We start from the raw sequence: 20,239 nt of genomic DNA, 5'->3' as shown, positions 1-20,239 counted from the left end.
GCAATATTCCCACGGCCTTGATAAGGAGACTTAAAAGCTCTCCGCGGAAACTTTCTGCCACTGCCTACGAGTGTGGAGTGTGACCGGTTTGACTTTCTTCAACTCCATTCGGCTCTGGATAAAAAATTCGATTGACGAATGATTGGACCAGGTTAATTGTTGGGCAGGGTTCACACTGAATCCTAGGAGAGTTAGAAAAAAACTATAATGAAGGCATAGACATAGATGGCAGTAAGACACATTTGAGCAACTCAATCAACTAAGTATTGGTATGATAAATAGTTGATAAGACAAAAAGCAAAAAATGGCATTATAGAAAGGTAATGGCAATCAAAATATTGATAAGGTGTATATCAAACCACACACTTGGTAACAGCATGCGAATAGCCTTAGTTTGCAGGAATAAACTCTAAGTTCCAATCTACCTTTTTTCTGAAACAAGTGTCCCCTGTGAAAGGGCATTATCATAATCTTTGATTGCACTCAAGGCCTAAAGCTGTATGTCGCATACCAAGCACAGAGCCCCAACTGCACATTTTTAGTAATATAAATTTGTGTTCCAAAAGTCCCATTTTATAGTTGCCTTTCCCTTTAAGAGAAAGGTAAGTAAACTTGCTATGATGTCCTACAAAATGAAGTCCATTCAGCCTTTATGCAGCCTCCTGAGAGAAGATGTAAGAGACACATAACATGTTAAGGACTCAGAACTGAATCAATTGTATCAAGTGCAGGTGAAGAAGGAACTTATCCATGCCATATTTTCAGAAGTTCTATATTAAATACATGTACAGAACATACATTTACATCACAATCATGTAATTTAATTATGTAATTAGCCAGTGGTCATCTTGAAAATCTTCATCTTGGATATATTTGTTTCCCAATGTTCCTATTCACCGTTCATCTGAATGTTTCTTTTGGCCACTTTGTTTTGTAGAGGTGCAATGCTGTCAAAGGTAATATTAATCCAGTTAAAGTAGACATCATGCTTAGAATATTACTTGGAATTTTTGTACAATTCCAGCCATGGTTAAATTAAATATCTATGTCAGGACACTAAGGGCCAAAAATGTGACAGATATCCTGCTCACAGTATTACAAATGCATATATCTTATAGCTAGTGTAATATAGAATATGGGATATCCGTCACATTTATGATGGAGTATTCTGTCCACCAAACTCTAAATACTGTGTGAAGTGCCTGACCTAGGCATCTGTGGTAAAAGAAACTCTTTTCTGCAGGCAGTGCCGGATGCATTTAAGATTCCACCAGCAGAAGTATAGTTTGGTGGTTGAAGCTTTATCAAGGACGCTCTACTAGATGTAGCAGTTCCTTTTGAAACCAGCAGTCTTTCCTTTACAACCCAATTCACCACCCAGTTCTAAATTAGGCTTTAAATCATCTACCACTAGTATTCACCAATCACGTATAAGCATATGTTGGATGCTGTGTCTCCTCTATGGCATAAGGTCGATCTGAAAATCATAACAGATTCCTTCATGATCTGACCAACTGAATGATGTCAATACTTATTCCTAATCCTTATGCACTAGTTTGTCACTTTTTGCACTGCAAATCTTCAGCACCACTGACTGAGATTAAGTTGTGGCTGTATCAATCACTAGGCTATGAATCTAGTATAGCTTTTCATCGATCATTGTTGGCTACACTTGTTGTGCAACCCACAGCAAATCCCAGATGATGAAGTTCTACCACTTTGGTGGGATGATGGGATTCCTTTTTGCTTTTTGAATATGTCATATTACTTTTTTTTTTTTTTTTTGTTTAATAAATTTTTATTGATAAGTTTTCAGGTAAAAACAAGGTACATGCCATACATTAGAACATATGAACGAAAATAGGTGGATATTATCGGGCATAACAGTAAGTGAGGAAATACAATAAAAACAAGGGATGCAAAGGAAGGGAAAGGGAAAATAGGAGGCAAGAAAGAAAGAAGAAAAGAAAGAAAGGAAAAAGAGAAAGGAAAAAAGAAGAAGAGAAGAGAAAAGACGAGAAAAGACAGATAGTGGTCAGTGAGATATAGCATTAGAGGAAAGGTAAGAAACAAAGGGTAACCAGATAAGATCAGATTTAATTTTTTGAGGGATAGAGGAGGAGGATACATTGGCAATTCTGTGTTCATCACAAATAAAATTCCACCACATGGATATAGATATTTTGGAATTATCTTTCCAGGACGATAGAATAACCTTAATAGCTAGAGCAATAAATAGGTCAAATAACTTAGAGGCACTAGCCACTGTTGAAGCCTGTAACGTCCTACTTAAAATCAAATCCAAATACCATGGTGGTCAAAACAAAGCGGGTAAGATGTTGGCCAATTACCTGAAAATTAAAGCTGAGCGTAAAACCATCGGACCCATTCTTAATGATTCCACGAACAAACTGGTATCCTCTGATGAAGATATTGCTGATGTCTTCCATAATTATTATCAATCCCTTTACTCAGATGATACTTTACCCTCCACTCAGAACCTTGACTCTTTTTTTTTAGGCCTCCCTCCCCCTCCCAATCTCTCAGATGAGTTTGCCTCTTTAGAGAAGGATATTACCCTCCAGGAAGTGATCTCTGCCATCCATGCACTGAAACGCTCTAAAGCCCCTGGCCCAGATGGCCTCCCTGTCGAATTTTATTCCACGTTTTCCTCGATTTTTGCCCCTAAGTTGTTACAACTTTTTAACTCTTTTATTGCTCAAGCCAGGGCCTCCGGCTCCTTCATGGATGCGTTAATTATTATTATTCCCAAGCCAGATAAAGACCACTCCCAATGTAAAAATTTCCGCCCTATATCCCTGATTAATTATGATTGTAAAATTTTTGCCAAACTCATCGCCACACGTCTTGATAATATTATTCCCCTTTTGATTAAAACAGATCAAGTTGGATTTGTTAAGGGTAGGCTTGCTTCAGATAACGCCCGTATGTTTGCTAATATTATCTCTATAAGTAAAAACTATAAGGACCCCCTTGCCGCCCTTTCTCTAGACGCGGAAAAGGCCTTTGACCGCATCAATTGGCAATTTATGTTTAAGACTCTCCAATGGTTTGGTTTTGGGCCTTCGTTTATTTCTTATGTGAAATTGTTATATTCTTGTCCCCGTGCCAGCATTTTTGTAAATAATCAATTTTCTAAATATTTCCCCTTATCCCGTGGAACGCGACAAGGCTGCCCATTGTCTCCCCTATTATTTATTCTCTGCCTTGAACCGTTCCTTGAGCGTATTCGTAATAACGATTTGATTACAGGTTTTAAGTTCTCCTCTGTTCATGCCAAACTCTCTGCTTATGCGGATGATATCCTTGTCTACATGTCCAACCCGGTTGCCTCACTACCCCATTTTATGTCCGAAGTCCATTTATACTCATCGGTTTCTGGTTATAAACTCAATTTATCCAAGACTGAAGTCCTGCCCTTAAATCCCACTTGCTCCCAATACATGTTTAGTGATACTGAATTTACATGGTGTCCCACTAAACTTAAATATCTAGGTATTTGGTTTTCGTCTTCTCTAAAAGACACCCTTAAATATACCTTTAATAATTTAGTCCAGAAATTACAAGCTCTGCTTCTCCTATGGTCCCCGCTATTTCTTTCCTGGTGGGGTAGGCTTGACACTATTAAAATGATGGTTACTCCTCATGTCTTATATACAGTCTCTATGCTACCTTTCAGAATTCCTAATTTATACTTCTCACGTATAAACTCTCTATGCACAAAATTCCTATGGAATAATAAACACCCTCGTATTGGATTACTCAAACTTACTAGACCAAAGAATGAAGGAGGTGTTCGTTTCCCTTTGTTTAAATCTTACCATTCTGCGTTTCTACTTAAACAATCATTTTCCTTAGCTTATGATTTTCAAGCAAGACCAGTTCCCAAATGGGTTATTTTTGAACGTTCGCTTTTGAAGGATTTTCCTTTTGCTCATATTGCTTTTATGTCCAATTGCTCATTTATATCCAAGTACCCCATTTTGAAGTACTCGCAAACTCTTATTAATGACACTTTTTCTAAAGATGTTAACCCCCTGCACTGTTTTTTGTCTTCTCTTGTTTGGTACAATCAATTTCTCAAATACAAGGGTAAATCATTTTACTACAAATATTGGAAAGAGAAGAATGTTTCCTTTGTATATCAATTTCTTCATGACTTTAATATTATCCCTTTTCAAGAATTGCAACTGCGATATCATTTACCTGATGCCCTTTTATGTGAATATACCATTATTGTTACTGCTATTTCATCACATCTAGCTACTTTTACACTCCCAACTGAATTTCCTGTTGTTACCCCACCATCTCCTTTATATCCTTTGTTCTCTACCCAAATCCCCAAAGCTGCCCTGGTTTACAGCATGTTGTTAGCTAATACCCAACCCCGTCCTAAAAGTCCTGTTGAACTTTCTTGGGAAAATGACTTATCTGTCTCTTTTCCCATTAATTTATGGGAGAAAGTTTGGGCAAAGTTATTTAAAGTCTCCGCAGCGGCCCGTGTGACTCAATCTCTATATTTTGTATATTGTAGAGCGGTTATTACTCCTGTTAGCATTTGTAAATTTTCTCCCACTTCCTCTTCCCTATGTTGGTCTTGTTCTAGTGCCCCAGGTACATTAATACACTTGTTATTTGAATGCCCTAAGGTTTATTCCTTTTGGAGTTCAGTTTGGAAGGTTTGCATGTCAATTTTTAAATTCAAAAATGCTATATCGTTCCCGCATGTTTTTCTAGGTTCCCTTTCCCCTGATCTTGATATGTCATATTACTTTTGACCCAGGCACTTTAGTTTTTCTGCCATTCGTTGTCTTACTGTTTATAGACCGGTAGTTTCTTTGTGTTTTTTCAGGTTGTAGTATGGGGACAGAACACTTCCTGGTCTTTAAATATTGAATACCTAGGTCCCTCTGTGTAAAGTATTTGTGTAGTGGGCTTTCTACAGTAGCCTGCATTACGTAATGTGATTTCTGAAATGTTGATTGATGTCTGTAAGTGTAATTTAATGAGTACACGTCATGGTACCACTTCACACCATGCAAAGGGCATGAGTCTCCAGTGCAGGGAATCAATAAAATATGTTGTTTTGGGATATGTGCCAGACTTTTATGAGACTATTCTCAATAATGTACTTATGACAGACTGTTTTTTCGTTTTGTACTTATGTTTCAGACTTTACCTTGCTCTCTCCACAGGCAGATATCATGTCAGTTCTCTTTTTGCTGTTTTACATAGATATGTTACAGAGTGCTTTCCTTGAGCAGTCCCTATGTCAATTTGCAATTTGTCTCTATACAAATATTTTTGCAAGTTGACTTTATGTGATGCTCTTAATAAAGAGATTTGCGGCACTAGGGATACTCCTACTCTGAAGCAGTTTATGTTACATAGGGGGATTTTGATACACATGATTCCTTGATTGTTGCAAAAAATTTTAATGCAACATTTGATCCACTAGACATCAATGGTATGTCCCCTACTGAGGTTGAGGATGAAGAATGGGGTATCCCTGCTTTATCAATCCCTCCGATAATGCAGCGCACAGACGCTACTTATCAACTGATGCCCTTGGCTGTGCTTTATGGCCTCCAGGCTTGTAATGGTCACACAAGTTCTGATTGTCGAGCCCTGCACACATATGTCCGCCAGGTCACTCCAGCAGAATAGGTTATGTATTTGTTTCCCTGCCCCTATGGAAGTTTGTACAAGATTTGACAGGGGTTCGTAGGCAGGATAATGATCATAATGCTGTATGTTGTTTAATAAGGGATTTTTTAGGGCACTGGGAAGATGGCCTGAAATCACTATCTAGGAAAATAAAGCCAGCAAACAACAAATGCTCTGTGAAACGGACGAGAATGGCTATTTAATTTGAAACCATGGATTTTATAAAAATTATGCTTAACACTGCCCTAGAGGATATATATTAGATTCTACTGAGGCCAGGAACCTTCTCATTCCTGATATTTACAGGGATCTCTTTTCTAAAGTGGATGATTGTTTTTGCCAAGATGACAAGAAGGCCCATGTTCACCATAAACTAAGCTCCTCCTGGCTTAATAAAGAATATATGTCTGCAAAAACCGAACTGCTCCATGCACTGGAAGCTTGTAAAGGTGATCTCATAAAAACCAAGAGGGCACAATATAATAAAGCTTGTTGAACTTGGGACACCAATCTTTGAGATCAAATATTAGATGCCACAAAATCAAAGGAGGGTTAAAGTTTTGCCAGGTATTGGCCAATGGGGGCCAGCACAGTAGCTTAACTCTAAAAAACTTTATCTTCAGCCCCAGGTATGTAGGAAGCACTTCTCTGACCTATATGACATAGCAGGCGAGGATTCTTCTATTATTTGTCACTAGTCTGAGACAGAGTGCCCTATAACTAATTCTGAACTACCCATAGAGTTTGAAGCTACTAGGAGTGCCATTCATAGCATTTTGCCAGGTAAAATGGCAGGACCTGATGGGATACCATGGGATCTTTACAAAGCTGATACAGAGAGCTAGACTTTATACTTTAATAAACTTGCAAATTAAATTTGAGAAGGATCTCAGATCCCCTCCTCTTGGAAAGCAGTTGAAATTGTACCCATCCACAAAAAGGGCCCTACGGATTTACCACAGAACCAGAGACTGATTTGTCTAATAGACGTATCCCAAACAATATTTTGTAGGCAGCTTCTAAGTGCTCTTGAGTCTTGGGATGAAGATGCAGCCGCTTTGTCAAATCTACAAGCTGGTTTCAGAAAATGTGTCAGCATCATAGACCAGGTGCTCAGATTTATGACTATAGTTTGGAAACAGTGGTCATCCAGAAAGTCCATTTATATGTAATTTTTGTGGATTGAAAATTAGCATTGATTTAGCTCCCCTTCACATGCTTTGGGAGATGTTAAGGCAAATAGGGATTCTTTTTCTACTACTTGATCTCTACATTTGTTTACACTCTGAAACATAAGCACAGGTAAGATTGGGCCAGCGAGGTGAGCTCACAAATCGTATCAGAGTTCATATAGGGGTGCAGCAGTTGGATGCACGTTGTTACAACGCATGCTTTTACCACGCATGCTGTAACAACGCACGTTTTAAAACGCATTCCATTACAACGCATTACACTGGGGGGTGCTGGATAGTGAATAGTTCAATTTACTATTCCAACACCAGTCCCCGTGGACACTAGGGAAGGTGTTGGATAGTAAATTAAAACTATTCCCTATCCTAGAGCGCCCCCCAGTGTAATGCGTTGTAATGTTTTTCATTTTAAAGTCTGCGTTGTAATAGCACTGCGTGCTAAAAGTTGCGTGGTAAAGGTTGTTCCCAGCAGCAGTTGTGCGTGTTAGCTCTTACCCTCTTCTCCGTGTACCTAAATGATGTAGTGGCACAGATGGAACAGTGTAGGAGTGATGCTCCAATAATTGCTGGCTGCAAAATACTGATGCTCCTTTTTGCTGAGGACACTCTGTTGGTGTCCAAGACAATGTCAGGACTTCAAACCCTGATCGAAAACTTTGCTGCTTTTTGTTTAGACCGGGGAGAGTCCATTAACCTTAATTGCCGTTGCCTGGATGTGGTGTATAATTTGTATTATCTGGGCATCAGGCTGACCTCTAATATGTCCTGGTCTTCCCAAATCAGAAAGAGTGGCCTAGACCTATGTCATTATGCAACTGGTGTGTCAAGGTTATTGAACTCATCAAATAAAAGACAGAGGTCCCCAGACCTTAATATATACCAGACAAAGGCAATAGTAAGTGCCTTCTATGGAGCCGAGCTGTAGGCAACTGCTGAAAATAAATTTTTAAGATCTATAGTGAAGTTACCCCAGAGAACCCCTACGCTGCCTTTGCTGTCAGACACTGGCAATAACCCAATTATGTGTAAGGCCAAGCTATGCCCCATCTTTTTCTGGTTGAACACTGGCAATAACCCAATTATGTGTAAGGTCAAGCTATGCCCCATCTTTTTCTGGTTGAGACTGAGGAACACCCCGACACCGAAAAAATATGTATGTGCTTCTAAAGAAATCATCAATTTGGACCCGGGTAGGAAAATCAAGTGGGTAGCGAACCTCAAGACCTCTCATATCCTTGGGACTTGAGGTGTATTGGGGTACTGAGACTCAATCGATCCCCTTAACTGGATTCCACTTGAAGGAAGTTTATTGGAAGAATATTTGGACCTCAGAAGTTAGGAGATCCAATTTAGGCACATTTTCCTTAGACTTTATGAATATTAAGAACTGTGGTGGGTTTGAGGATGTTTTTATTACATCAAGGTCCCATTAGCTAAGCATCTATAAAGTAAGTTTTGCTATGGCACTCCTCCTGTGGAGATCTTCAGGAAAAAGTGGAGGGATACTTATGATTCAAATATTGTATGTCCATTCTGCCTCAAAGCTGTTAAAACATTTGTACATTTCTTCTTCTTTTGTCTGGACTATGAAAGACTGAGGAAACATTGGATTGTTTCAGCTTGCATGCAACTTGGAATCATACAAAGTGTCAGGGCACTTAGATTGCTGTCTGCAGATAATACTGTGATGATGTTTGTGCTGTTGCTAATTTCTGACATCAAAATCGGAGCATAAGAGCAAATACTATGAGCCAGTCATAACAGGCTCTGTTGTACTGTGACCTACCCTGATTACATATTTACAGAGGCATTTTTGCCTCCTGGATTAATTCTTTTGCCCTCTTGATCACTACAAGGGAAAGCCACTCTTTGAAGGAGCCAATTGGTTATGTATGGAACAATAAGGGGTACAATTTACTTTTTGTTTTCTTCTATATATTTTTCTGATGGAATCCAAATATGCAGTTGAGCAATCAGAAAACTAACCAATTGGGATACATTTCAGTCTTTGGCACCTGGGCTGCATGTATGGTTTTTATACTGTGTGTATTACGAAATTCTAATGTGTGTCATCATTTGCCTTAAGATGTGCTTTGCATATAAAATCTTTCTCATGTATTATACATTGGATTTTTAAATCTTCCGGTTTTATTTGTACTTTTATGGTTTTAAACGAAATAAAGTTTAATATTTTATGTTATCCTCTTACGGATAATGAATTATTGAATTGCATGACTAACTGATCTTTTTGCTGTCTTTAATAATTCTTAATCTTTAAATCAACCTTCATGGTTTGGGCTTTGAATCTTGCCATGGGTGAGTTTTCCTGTACGGACTTTCCTGTTTAGATTTTCCTTCATTTGCAGGGGGGCTTCCTACTTTGGGACTCATATGGCCAATATGTCCAACTGGCCCTTTATTAGTGGAAAGTGCAGAAGAGTCCAATCACCTCCAGATAGAAAACTGCAATTTAGGAATAGAAAGCATCCAAGTCCTAATCTATCCTATTGAATACACAAATAAAAAGAAAGTGACAAATTAACGATAAGCACAAAGATATATATTCTATGTAAGCCATCGAGTGTACTCAAATAAATGAGCAGTTGTCAAAGTTGATTACTAAAAAGCATACCAATACATGCTACATCACAATGGAGGTTTCAATGTACAGAGTCATTTGAGCACAATGTTGTTCATTATCATAGGCTGTTACCAACAAAGGGGATAGAGAGCTCAAGAGTGGAAACAGAACACGCTTCGACCAATGTCAGGGAAGGGGTGAGTAGAATGATTTATGAACACATACAGGCAAACCATCCTTAAAAAAGGTAGAGAAAAAGTGCACTTTAGGCTTTTATTTGTCTTCATGAAATCCCAAAATTTAGGGATTTTTTTTAATTGAGTAATTTCTTTAGTGTCTTTAAAATAGGAGTTTTGTTTTAAGTAGTGAAGGCTTTTTTGCAGTGAATTTGTGAAGACGAAAGATCACAAATAACTTATAAAGATGAATTTTATCTTTTGCCGAGTTCACTCTTAGAAAACTTTTGAAAGTCAGAGCAAATGTAAATTTTATGTTCAGAGGCAAGCTAGAAAATATATTATACGTCAAACTTGGGTAGACTGAAAGATTAAAATCAATAATGAGTTATGCGGCAAAAACGATTGGACAGTAAACCCTAATCAAATACTTATTTCTCTAGCAAATTCATTTCTCACAGGGTACTTTATTTTTTAATAGGAAGTAGTACTTTCTGTAATTGGGACAGGTGTTTTGATGTCAGTTTGTGTCTGAAGCATGTTAGAGGTTTCACTTGCCATATTCAATAAAAAGCCCAGGATCATGGAGAACACTTTGTAACAGACTTTACGTCCATGTCTAAACAAAATTATTCAGTTCCAGCGTACTCTTCACTAGCTGCCTCAACAAAAAATATATCAATTATGGGACACAGAACTTAAGTTAAGATGCCTGCCCTTAGATCTCTCTGGGCCAGACTGGTGAATATCTTATGCACAAACAGCCTGTATGCCACATATGTTCAATGGATATTGGGACAAACTGTTGTAGGTGAGTGATGTAAGAAGGCACAGGAATCATCACTTATGGGCACATGCATCAAGGGTTTTTGCATTCGCAAACGGTGCGAATCGCAAAATTCGGCCGTTTGCGAATGCAAATCCCTTTTTTGGGATGCATTAAGCTTTTTGCTTTTTTCGCAATTTAAGAAATTGCAATTTATTAAATTGCGATGGCATTAAGAAATAGCAATTTTGCGATTTCTTAAATGCAATGCATGATTTTTTTTAAATTGCGCAATCACAAATAGGTAGTGGTAAATTACCATGAAGTTAACCTTCATGGTAATTTGGGAAAACTTTCAAAAGTGCACAAAAGTGCATTTTTGAAAGTTTCATTTTACACACACACATGCCCTTGGGGCATGTGTGTGTGAAAAATGTACCTAAAGGTACATTTCAGGGGTGCAGGCGGGGGTCCTTTGGACCCCCCCTGCACCCTTAAAATTGCATTCTCATTTTGCGATTCCTTAATTGCGAATCGCAAAATGAGAATGCCTTCACATTCATTCCTATGGGCCTCTAGGCCCATAGGAATCAATGCAAAGGGATTCCTTAATTGCGATTCGCAAATTGTGAATCGCAATTAAGGAAAATTAAGAAATCGCTAAAAAATTGCGATTTCTTAATGCATAGCCGTTTGCAAATTCTTAATTGTGATTCCTTAATTTTCGCAATTAAGAATTCGCAAACGGAACATTAATGCATGTGGCCGTTAGTTCCCTTGAAACATTATACAGAGCCCCCATGGCCTTTAATCTGCTGAATGAACCCCATAGCCAGAGCGAGCCATTGAGCGCCCATTGCCTTATTGAAAGAACAAGCAGTCTGTGTCACTTCAGAGACAACTGGCTTTTGCAATGGAGTGGGTCCGAGACCAACAGTCAGTGTCACTAAATTCTCCAACCACAGAACCCATTATTCCCATGTACTCTTGTTTCTCTAAAAATCCTGAGTGGTGCACCAAGACAGAAGAATCACAACAAAGTAACCTGGGCAGAAGGTTGCTATAACGGGAATCTGCTAAGGTTTTACCTGGACACAGTTTGGCTTGACACAAAAACTAAAAAAGTGATGTGTTTCGGAAAAAAGAGTAAGGCACTCCATATCCCATTAGATAATATTGGTAACACATATGGTTCCCTAAATATGCATTCTCAGCAAATGAACATTAACAGGATGCAGAATAGTTTCCTATAATCTAGTGAACAGGGACTGAACTGAAATTCTTATTTGAAATGTTTGCTCTGTATTTCAAGGATTCATGATGCTTTCAGAGATAATGATCTGTAATTACCAAACCATGAAATGCCTCTGTAAAGTTGGGGCTTAGTAGTAGTAAATAAATAAAGAAGAGACATTTCCAGGTAAGCCCGTTGAAGATTTATTAAGTTGGAAAGCAAACACCACGAGTGCGTCTTTATTCGTTGAAGTATCAGCTAATAATAACTTTACAACAACAAGCTTCAGTTACAAGTTTAACATACAAGTGAATGCACATTTGAAAATATACTTGATATGCATTTAATAGTATGGCACACGGTGGTGCGCATGCAAGAACAATGAAAGAGCGGGCAGGCTGAAAGAGGTGATGCACGAGCTGATGCACAAGCGGATGCGCATGCAAAGTTCAGCTCATTACATTACCCCACCTAGTAATGAAAACAAAAATGTACATATGTACAATGACACCAATAAACTACAAGGTAACAAGTTCATGTATTAGCTGAGATAGAAATCCTTAAATTTTGAGGGAACAGCACAATTCTGAGAGGGTCTTGAAGTGGTGATATTAGGTGTCAAAATCAAACCAGAATGTGAAGATGAAATTGCTGAGGTAGAACCTGGATTGGAAACTGCAATAGAAACCTGGGAATCAACACCATTGAATGTAAGAGAACCATTGAAAGATGAATCACCAGAAAATTGAGAAAAATGTAAATCATCAAGTAGACGCGTTTTCTGGTTTTCCAAAATTTTATAAGCTTGATCAGGAGTTAACCTGACTACCATTTTTTTGTTCCACCAACCTTTAGAATCCAAAAACAAGGATCCTTTGGCAAGCTTGAGAATTTGTAAAGGAAGGGAACATTTGGAAATACCTATTTTAACCTTATTGGACGACTTAACCATGACCCAATCACCAACCTGAAAATCATGTGCATTGTTACAAGATTTCGTGCCAAACGTTTTTTTTTTAACAAGGTGTTAAGTAGCAACATTCTTAAGCATATTTTCTTTATCCTCGCACACCTGTGCACCCCTGACATGAATTGTCCTCTTTTCTTAATAGCGTCAGCCAAGCAGGGCAGAGAGTACAATTTGGTTCTCTCTTTTTCAAAAGTCTATAGGGAGAAACATCTGTAGAAGAGTAAGGTGTAGTGAGATACGACCAAATCTTTTTTTTAAGAAAAATTTCTACAAGTGAGTTAGATGCCAAAGCAGACTGAATACCCTTCTTTATGAATCTGTTCATACGTTCCACCAGACCATTCGATGAAGCAAATTATAATGCTACCTTTAGATGTTTGATGTCATGAGTAGAAAGAAAATTATCCATTGATATTGAAGTGAAGTGAGGGCCATTATCTGTGACCAGTTCCTTGGGAAAAGCTTCTGACAGAAAAACTCTGGAAAGAAAACTGATCACAGATGAAGAACAAAATTCAAACTTTACCCACTTAGAAAAATAGTCAACTAATACAATCAAATATTTCTTGTCACTTGAAAGAACTTCAAAAAGCCCTTAAGATAATTAGGTCCAGGCACCCTCTGGAGCAGCAATATTATGTAAAGAAACTTTAACAGTTTTCCGGTGCTTATCAGACAAGAGACTAGTTTGACACAAATTTATCCAATTTGAAACGTCTTTCTCCTACCCAGGCCACCAACATTTTTCTTCCAGTCTTCTGGATGCGGCACCCACTCCAAGATTCCCTTCATGAGCTATGTTAAAAAATTTAGAACGAAGAGAAACAGGAGGGACAGCAAGATCACCACGCATAAGCAAACCTTCAACCACAGAAAGTTCCTCACTACCTTGGCAAAGAATTTTAAAGGTACAGATAATGACTGCTCTTTTGGCCAGCCCGAAATGATCATGTTCTTTATTGCCAAAAGGATTGAGTCTTGCTCTAAAGCTTTAAGCCAATCTTCTTGGGTGATGAATGACATATCTCCAATAAAATCTTCAATACAAGCCACAACACACTCAACATCATCAAACCTAGAGGAAGATGATTCATCCTCGATGGGCAGTCTAGAAAGGCAATCTACCCTGACGTTGCATCCGAATTTATGACAGAATATCGACAGACAAAATATCGACCTACAGAAACATCGACGCTGGAATATCGAAGGCAAGTATATCGACATCCTATCTACAACCTATTCTTAGGACACCCCCGTGCCGCACGGCCACCAGCTGTAGCGTGTGCTCCCCGCCTGCCACTGCTCTCAGCCTCGCTGAGCCTTCCTGACCACGCCCCCCACCATCGCTCGGTGTTGTCCCCAGCATTTACTGTGTTTGTTTTCTGTATTTAAAGTCGGTCTCCATGTTATTTTGCCCCTTCTGCGTGTTATTTTGTTCCCCCCTGTGCAGTTTTCCCCTGCAGTGCCCCCTGCGCCCATCCGCCCCACTCCCCGCTTCCCGCCGTTAGTGCGGACACGCCCCCTTCCTTCAGTGCCCTCCCCGCTCCCGCCTCCCAGCTGCTCCTCCCTCCCTCGCACTACGCCATAAATGGCGACCGTGCGCACGCGCAGCGTTGACGTGCAGCGGGCGCGCCGATTGTGAGCCGAAGGCGCGCCAAAGGTAAGCCCGTCTGCGCCCGTCCGCGCCTGGACCGCGCCCAGCACCAGGACCCCTGGTCCCCACCGCCGATGCCAGACTTCACGACCGACCTACGACGCCGCCACTCTCAACGCCCTCAATGCCGGCCGGAACCCTGCCTGCTACCGAGCCACCCCGAGACGCACCCACGGACCTTTCACCTGCAAAGCTTGCCGCTTCACCTGCATCCGGACCTGCACCACCCCCACCGTCTCCAACACTAACAGCAACCACCTGAAGTGCATCCTGCTGAACACCCGCTCCGTCCACAGGCACGCCGTGGAACTCTGGGACCTGCTCGACGCAACAGCACCGGACGTCGCCTTCCTCACCGAAACCTGGATGAACGCCTCCTCAGCGCCCGACATCGCCACTGCCATCCTGGACGGATACAAGATCACCCGGAAGGACCGCGTCAACCAGACGGGAGGATGCATCGCCATCGTACACAAGAACACCATCCGCATCTCGACTAACTCGGACAAAACCTTCTCCGCCGCCGAGCACCTGCACTTCCAGATACACAACGAGCCCAAGACCACCCTCCGAGGCACCCTCATCTACAGACCACCGGGACCACGCACGCAGTTCAGCGAAGACATCGCAGACTTCATCAGCCCGCACGCCCTTCCCTCTGCCGACTACATCCTCCTAGGGGACCTCAACTTCCACCTGGAGAAAAACAACGACAGAAACACCACCGCCCTGCTGGACAACCTCACCAACCTCGGACTCAAGCAACTGGTAGACACCCCCACCCATTACGCCGGACACACGCTCGACCCCGTCTTCTCATCCAGCAAGCACGTCTCCTTCAGCCACGCCACCGGACTCCACTGGACAGATCACAGCTGCGTCCACTTAAGCTTCAGTAGAACTACGACCCACCACCAACCGCAACGGGTCCCCCGCCGCAGCTGGAGCAAGATCACCGCCGAGCAACTCACCGCCTCCCTCAGCCAGCACACTCCCACCAGCACAACAGACCCCAACGTAGCAGCCAGCAACCTCACCAAGTGGCTGACCGCCTGCGCCGATGACCTCGCACCACTAAAGAACCCTCCCAGCAGACCCGGCAGCAAGAAAACCCCCTGGTTCACCGACGATCTCAAGGAATCCAAGAAGAACTGCCGCACCCTCGAGAAAGCCTGGCGGCTCGACCACACCACAGACAACTGGACCGCCCTCAAGCACGCCACCCGCAAACACCATCAACTGATCCGCGCCACCAAGAAGACGGCACTCAAAGAACGACTGGACAACAACGCCCACGACAGCAAGGAACTCTTCAGCATCGTCAAAGAGTTCTCCAACCCCAGCGCCGGAACCAACGACATCACTCCCACGCAAGACCTCTGCGACTCCCTCGCCTCCTTCTTCCACCACAAGATCGCCGACATACACAACAGCTTCGACTCACAGACCACGCACCCTACCACCGAACCAACGCCCGCCACCACCACCCTCTGCAACTGGACCATGACCAGCACCGAAGACCCCACCCACACGATGAACTCCATCCACTCAGGATCACCAACCGACCCATGCCCACACCACGTCTTCAACAAAGCCGCCGCCATCATCGCACCCCACCTCCGAGACACCATCAACTCCTCCTTCACACCGCCACCTTCCCGGAGAACTGGAAGCATGCCGAGCTGACCGCCCTCCTGAAGAAACCAACGGCGGACCCCACCGACCTCAAGAACTACTGTCCCATCTCGCTCCTTCCGTTCCCGGCCAAAGTCATCGAGAAGACCGTCAACAAACAGCTTGCCGCCTTCCTCGAGACAAACGGATCCCTCGACCACTCGCAGTCCGGATTTCAGGCCAACCACAGCACCGAGACCGCCCTGATCGCAGCCACCGACGACATCAGAACCCTGACCAACAACAGGGAAACAGCGGCCCTCATCCTCCTGGACCTCTCTGCAGCGTTCGACACGGTCTGCCACCGAACCCTAGTAAAGCGCCTCAGCAACATCGGAATCCGAGAGAAAGCGCTGGAATGGATCATCTCGTTCCTCACCGGAAGAACCCAGAATGTCCGCCTCCCTCCGTTCAGATCCGAAGCCACCGAAGTCATCTGCGGCGTACCACAAGGATCTTCTCTCAGCCCGACCCTCTTCAACGTCTACATGGGCCCCCTCGCAGCCATTGCACGCCAACACCACCTCAACATCATCTCCTACGCCGACGACACCCAGCTGATCCTCTCCCTCACCAACGACCCCACCACCGCCAGAGCCAACCTACACGAAGGGATGAAAGACGTCGCCGACTGGATGAGGAACAGCCGCCTTAAACTGAACTCAGACAAGACGGAAGTCCTCATCCTTGGATCATCACCCTCCGCCTGGGACGACTCCTGGTGGCCCCTGGCTTTGGGCACCGCCCCCAAACCAATGGACCACGCACGCAACCTGGGCTTAATCCTGGACTCCTCCCTCTCGATGACCAGACAAGTCAACGCCGTTTCCTCATCGTGCTTCAACACCCTGCGCATGCTCCGCAAGATCTTCAGATGGATCCCCACTGAAACCAGGAAGACCGTCACCCAGGCACTCGTCACCAGCCGACTGGACTACGGGAACGCCCTCTACGCCGGAACCACAGCCAAACTCCAGAGAAGACTCCAACGCATCCAGAACGCCTCCGCATGACTCATCCTGGACATCCCCCGACACAGCCACATCACCGGACACCTGAGAGAACTGCACTGGCTCCCCGTCAGCAAGAGAATCACGTTCAGACTCCTCACCCACCCACGCACACAAGGCTCTGCACGACCTGGGCCCCAAGGACGTCAACGACCGCATGACCTTCTACACGCCCACGCGCCAGCTACGATCAACCAGCCACGCACTCGCCACCGTACCACGCATCCGCAGAGCCACCACCGGAGGAAGATCCTTCTCCTACCTGGCAGCCAAGACTTGAAACTCCCTCCCCATTCACCTCCGACGTACCCAAGACCATCTCTCCTTCAGGAAGCAACTCAAGACCTGGCTGTTCGAGCAGTGACACACCCCTCTCCCCCAGCGCCTTGAGACCCTCCCGGCTGAGTAGCGCGCTATATAAATGCCGTGATTGATTGATTGAACATGGTAAGTACAAAAATATCGAAACAAAAAAATTGATGTTAAAAATATCGTAATTAAAAATATTGTTTTATATCTGTTAAAAAATAATGTGTAGAATAAAGTAAATAATACTTATAAATAAAATAAACATGGTTAAACATATTTAGTAATTTTTAAAATTAATAAATAATACATATATAATAATGGAACATTAATTAAACACATTTATTTATTTTATTTTATTTTATTTATTTTGAGAGTTTTATACAGCGCGAACAAGATCTTTGCAGATATCAGAGCGCTTTACAGAAAACAAAAGCAAAGGATAAGAAAAATAAGCAGGTATTGAACAAAGTCTCTGTAAAATATATATTATATACTTACCTAATAATAAGTTTTGATAATTACTTTAATTACTTATAAATTATTTAAAAATATTATAAATTACAAATAGATCTGCACACATAAAATAATAACAAAAAAGTAAATAATTAAATATACTTTCAATATTTTTAAAATTAATAAAATAATACATTATCTAAATTCATTCAAAAAATATTTAATAGAGAAATAAATAAAACTACTATTTAAAGACCCAAAAAAACTACAGTATTAAAACCATTAGATAGTGTAAGACATAAAATTACTATTGCCATTCCAGAAAATTGAAAAGTAGGGAAAACATTGGAGGATAGCGTAGAGATATAAATTACTATTCCCGCTCCAAAGAGTGAAACAGTAGAGAAGGCGTTGGATAGCTTAGGGGTAAAAATAGCTATTCCAACTCCAGTGAGTGCAACAGTAGGGAAGGCGTTGGATAGCGTAGGAGTAAAAATTACTATTCCCACTCCAGAGAGTGAAACAGTAGGGAAAGCGCTGGATAGCGTAGGGGTAAAAATTACTATTCCCACTCCAGAGAGTGCAACAGTAGGGAAAGCGTTGGATAGCATAGGGGTAAAAATTACTATTCCAACTCCAGAGAGTGAAACAATAGGGAAGGCGTTGCATAGCGTAGGGGAAAAATTACTATTCCAACTCCAGAGAGTGAAACAGTAGGGAAAGCGTTGGATAGCGTATGGGTAAAAATTACTATTCCAACTCCAGAGAGTGCAACAGAAGGGAAAGCGTTGGATAGCGTAGGGGTAAAAATTACTACTCCAACTCCAGAGAGTGAAACACTAGAATAAGTGTTGGACAGCGTAGGGGTAAAAATTACTATTCCCACTCCATAGAGTGCAACAATAGGGAAAGCGTTGGATAGCTTAGGAGTAAAAATTACTATTCCAACTCCAGAGAGTGAAACAGTAGGGAAAGCGTTGGATAGCGTAGGGGTAAAAATTACTCTTCCCACTCTAGAGAGTGCAACAGTAGGGAAAGCGTTGGATAGCGTAGGGGTAAAAATTACTATTCCAACTCCAGAGAGTGAAACAGTAGGGAAAGTGTTAGATAGCATAGGGGTAAAAATACTATTCCCACTCCAGAGAGTGCAACAGTAGGGAAAGCGTTGGATAGCGGGTGGGTAAAAATTACTATTCCAACTCAGAGAGTCCAACAGTAGGGAAAGCATTGGATAATTAAATATAAAATACTTATAAATTATTTTTTTATTTAAATGTATTAATATTTTAAATTTTAAATAACTAAACATCATTTAGAAATACCCATTAATAATAAAAAAACATAGAATTGAATAGTTAATTAACAATAAATTAACAATTAATACCAATAAATATTAATTAATAAATATTAGTTACCAAATAATAAATATTGAGCAATAAAATATTTTTTTAAAACAAAAGAATATTCTTTATTAAAAATTGATTAGCAATTACAAAACATTAAACAATACAATTATTTGTATACCAAAAACTTTTTATAAGACATTAATTACCAATTATAAAACAAATCCAATAAAAAATAAATAAATTACCAATTAAATAAATTAATTACTAATTACACATATTAATTGCTAATAAATAAACTAATTACCAATTAAATAATTTAATTACCAATTACAAATATTAATTACCAATTACAAACATTAATTAAATTGATTGCCAATTAATAATTAATTAAAAATACATAAATTATCAATACCAATAAATAAAAATAATTCATTACTTAATTACAATTAAAATACTTCCCACCCAATTCCCCTATAAACCCACTACCGTCTACAGAACTTAAACCCAAAAATTAATTCAAATAATTTATAATTCCTTAAAAATAATAATTAATTTAGTATAATTAAATTACTTCCCACCCTATTCCCCTATAAACCCACAACCCGCTCCGGTACTAAAACATAAAATTGACTTAAAAATAACATTATAAATATATGAAAATAGTTCACATATAATTTAAAACAAGTAAAATACTTAAGAAAAAAGATATAACACATACATATTAAATACATATTAAAATACATAACAATAGTACAAATATCGATATTAGTAACATCGAAATTAGTAACATCGATATATTTGATATCGATATTACTGACTTCGATATTACTTACATAGATATAAAAAAATCGATATTACTTACCTTAGTGTCGATATTCTGTCCAAAGATATTCTTGACATCGATATTCTTTACCGTCGATATTTCTAACTCAATATTTCTGTAGGTCGATATTTACAACTCGATATTTTGACTGTTTACCGTTGCATCCACCAGGGAAGTGTTTTATGAGGAAGTGGTGCTCATGTAAACGTGAAAGAAGGCAGACAAGTCTGACCAAGGCTTTCCCCCTGCAATTCCCATTGAGTAAGTGGGTTAATGTTTGTGGTCCGAGCAAATTTCAAAATGTGTGCCCCAAATAAATGTTCTAAATTTCTCTACAGCCCATGAGCAGGCTAAAGCCACCCTTT

Source organism: Lissotriton helveticus, chromosome 12 (assembly GCF_964261635.1).
Source record: "Lissotriton helveticus chromosome 12, aLisHel1.1, whole genome shotgun sequence".
NCBI lineage: Eukaryota > Metazoa > Chordata > Amphibia > Caudata > Salamandridae > Lissotriton > Lissotriton helveticus.
The sequence above is the reverse complement of the archived record's forward strand: the minus strand, read 5'-3'. Positions refer to the sequence as shown.